This window comes from Bufo gargarizans, chromosome 4 (genome assembly GCF_014858855.1).
Source record: "Bufo gargarizans isolate SCDJY-AF-19 chromosome 4, ASM1485885v1, whole genome shotgun sequence".
In the NCBI taxonomy this organism is placed as follows: Eukaryota; Metazoa; Chordata; class Amphibia; order Anura; family Bufonidae; genus Bufo; species Bufo gargarizans.
This window is the reverse complement of record NC_058083.1, coordinates 518,976,322-518,980,302: the sequence shown is the minus strand read 5'-3', so window position 1 is coordinate 518,980,302 and position 3,981 is coordinate 518,976,322. Positions and strand designations below refer to the sequence as shown.

Below are 3,981 nucleotides of genomic sequence, written 5' to 3'. Positions count from 1 at the left end.
ACCGCGCTGCACCCGGACAGAGCTGAAAAATCCTCCTTTCCAGATCTCACAGGAATTTCTTGAATATGGGTAAGCGATCAGCTCACTTAAGTACACCTCTCCTCCAGGTAACCTTATGAGAAATCAAGGTGCCGCCAATAGTGAAGTACATTCACACGAGGTTCCAACTGCAAGGTTTTTATTATACTTACAAGATGGATAAAATCACATGCGGTGTATACAAATCAATTCACCCGACCCGGGTTTCGCTTTGTGTAGCTTCGTCAGGGGTATCTACTACGCCTACCAAGAGGCGGTCTTTATATATCTGCCACTGATAGGCTACACCTTTTTAAAATCATCATAGCCCAAAGAGCTCTACACAAACATTAATACATCCAAAAAATACATCAAAAACATTCATTATACAAATATCACATATAGACCTCCTTTGGGTCACCAAATAATTGGTTGCAATGTGAATTATAAATTACAAACATATCTGAACTGCTTCAGACTGATCACATGACATTAAACACAATACCAGTTAAAATAACTGTATTAAAATCAAATACCAGTTAAAATCAAAACACCATACATAATCGCATGTTTAGCACAGAGACAAATACATCTAAACCAGTTTAAAACCAGCAATCCTATGAATAGCAAATCATGTTACCCAGCTACTTTGTGTGAGCCTATGTATTTCTTTGCTATTCATAGGATTGCTGGTTTTAAACTGGTTTAGATGTATTTGTCTCTGTGCTAAACATGCGATTATGTATGGTGTTTTGATTTTAACTGGTATTTGATTTTAATACAGTTATTTTAACTGGTATTGTGTTTAATGTCATGTGATCAGTCTGAAGCAGTTCAGATATGTTTGTAATTTATAATTCTCATTGTAACCAATTATTTGGTGACCCAAAGGAGGTCTATATGTGATATTTGTATAATTAATGTTTTTGATGTATTTTTTGGATGTATTAATGTTTGTATAGAGCCCTTTGGGCTATCATGATTTTAAAAAGGTGTAGCCTATCAGTGGCAGATATATAAAGACCGCCTCTTGGTCGGCGTAATAGATACCCCTGACGAAGCTTCACAAAGCGAAACCCGGGTCGGGTGAATTGATTTGTATACACCGCATGTGATTTTATCCATCTTGTAAGTATAATAAAAACCTTGCAGTTGGAACCTCGTGTGAATGTACTTCACTATTGGCGGCACCTTGATTTCTCATAAGGTTACCTGGAGGAGAGGTGCACTTAAGTGAGCTGATCGCTTACCCATATTCAAGAAATTCCTGTGATATAATGCATTATTTATATTGGGGGACACTATGGGGGCCATATGATGTCCAGGCGGCAATGTGCAGGGCATGTTATATACTGAGGGGCAGTGCAGAGGTTGGGATGTAAAGAAGAAAAAGCCAATGAAATTCATCCATTTTCAACAGCCATTTTTTTTTCGTGTGCATGTAGCCTCTGTGTGCTGTACCCTTTTTGGTGTAATGTCTCCTCGTTGTGGTGTCTGACTGCGCCCGATCACAGTATACGCTAACATTCTGAAATGTATAATCCTAGGGAGCATAGTAATAATGCAATGTCCAGTAATGCAGATACTCCATGCTTATATACGTTAGCTCCTGTGTCGTGCGGCTGCTCTTTAGTGTTTGTCTATATTTGCATTGCAGTTTTACAGATTTGCACCCGTCCGTTCATCTCACTCAGGAGGGGCTGACTAACCTGTCTTTTTGCATTTTAGACAGTAGAGAACACCTGCTCCTGTGTACACAATGTCAGGAAGTAAGTGCACGGCAATATTAATCCGGGTCGTATGTCTGTGAGCATGCTGCGACGGGGAGGGGAACAGGTGACGAGGTGGCCGAGTGGTTAAGGCGATGGACTGCTAATCCATTGTGCTCTGCACGCATGGGTTCAAATCCCATCCTCGTCGCAACTTCTTTTTTCACTTGTAAAAGGTTTATTTTCTAGTAAATTAATTAAACGGGAAGTTATACATAGTGATTCAAAAAAGACTGTGGCAAGTCCACTTGTGCACAGGTTCCAGTCAGTGTGTCTGTGGCAGGTAAGTGTGTTATGGGTTTCGCTTACCTGCCATCTCCATATGCTGTATGTGTTCCCCTCTCCTTGCAGCCTGGCCTCAGATAGAGACTCCTGTTCCTCCATTACTGGGATGAACAGGTCGTCTCTTCCCTGCTCCTTGGTGAGGGATTACCAGGGCGACTTAGGGTTTCTAGGAATCCTGAGTATGAGTCGTCCTACCATCGGGGTCCGCTCATACGGTGAGGAGTCAGGGAGAGGATTAGGGAAGCTGTAGGAGGTGACCTGCTCCCTTATTACTCCTTTTGGCCAGGCTGATCTCCTTTTACCCTTTGATACTGCACGGTGTGTTGTTTCCCTCATTCCCCGTCGTGACAGTATGACCACAAGGGTGGCCCCCACTGGACAGATGGTAAAAGCCAGGAACAGTGTTTCTCCAGCCTTGGTGTATGCTGGTGATTCACTGTTCCTGGCTTTTACCATCTATCCAGTTAGGGCCACCCTTATGGTCATACTGTCACGAGGAGAGTGAGGGAAACCCCCCATCTGCAGTATCAAAGGGTAAAAGGGGATCAGCCTGGCCAAAAGGAGTAATAAAGGATGAACAGGTAGTCTCTTTCCTGCTCCTTGGTGAGGGATTACCAGGGTGACTTAGGGTCTCTAGGAATCCTGAGTATGAGTCGTCCTACCATCGGGTTCTGCTCATACGGTGAGGAGTCAGGGAGAGGATTAGGGATGTTGTAGGAGGTGACCTGCTCCCTTATTACTCCTTTTGGCCAGGCTGATCCCCTTTTATCCTTTAATACCGCACGGTGGGGGGTTTCCCTCACTCCCTGTTGTGACACTACCATAAAGCCCATAGAACGTGTGCATTAGTAAAACCGCAGTCGACTCAAAGTGGAAGGCAAAGGCAAAATAGTCAGAAAAAGAGCGCCAACCCTCCAGCAATCCCTAGAGAGAGAAAGAGACGCATGGTGGGAGGCCAAAGTCCAGAGCTAGAGTGCCTGCACCACTATCCACGGGGAGACCACGTACTGCAGTCAGCTAGTTTCCTGCCACTAGGCCCAAAACCTGCAGCAGTGTATCCAAGCCAGCGCATCGCAAGTCATCTGTTACGATACTAGGAATACTGCTGGAATCCAATGGCAGGGACAAGGCCTGTACACAGGAAACACTGGAGTCTTGAATAGGAGGTTGCAGGACTGAAGGATGTAGCAGAGCCAAGCAAGCGAAGCTGTAACTGGTAGCAACGGTGCAGGACTGAAGGATGCAGCAGAGCCAGACAGGCGGAGGCGTTACCGGTAGCAACGGTGCAGGACTGAAGGATGCAGCAGAGCCAGGCAGGCCGAGCCATTACCGGTAGCAACGGTGCAGGACTGAAGAATGCAGCAGAGCGAAACTCAGACGAGCAATGGGTCAGGGCAGGTAGCACAGGAACGTAGTCAAACAATCCGGGTCGGCAACAAGAGGTAGCAGGATCTTCACAAAGTAGCAGGGTAAACTGTAAGTAGGAGGAACAAACCAGAGAGCTAGTTCCAAGCAAGAGGACTGCACGAGCAGAAGCTAAACACAATACTCAAGCAATTAGTAACAGGCTTGAGAGGTTTAAATGTGAAACAGGAAGTAAGATGGCACCCAGCTGAGACACCATCCACCATCTTAACTGAGGGAGAACTTGAGGGCAAGACAATCTGAACTAAACAGACGTAGCAGGATGATTCCTGACATCATCACAAAGCATCGGAACTCAGCGCAGAGCATCGCAAGACAGCGCAGAGCATCGCATCACATCAAGAAAAGACAGGTCTCCTTTAAGACAGACATTTGTTCCAGCAACCTTTAGATCACAGTATCCTGCTCTTCAGTATAAGGTCAGAGCTTTCCTTTTATTACTTATCATTGCATATAGTCTTTGGTATAAAGAGACATTTTTGTG

The 3,981-nt window shown here is 44.9% G+C and overlaps 1 non-coding gene across 1 annotated transcript; it reads left to right on the top strand.

Moving 5' to 3' along the window:
* Positions 1–1,856: 1,856 nt before the first annotated feature.
* On the top strand, positions 1,857–1,938 carry TRNAS-GCU. Its single transcript has one exon. It is a non-coding gene; the product is annotated as a tRNA-Ser (tRNA).
* Positions 1,939–3,981: the final 2,043 nt, after the last annotated feature.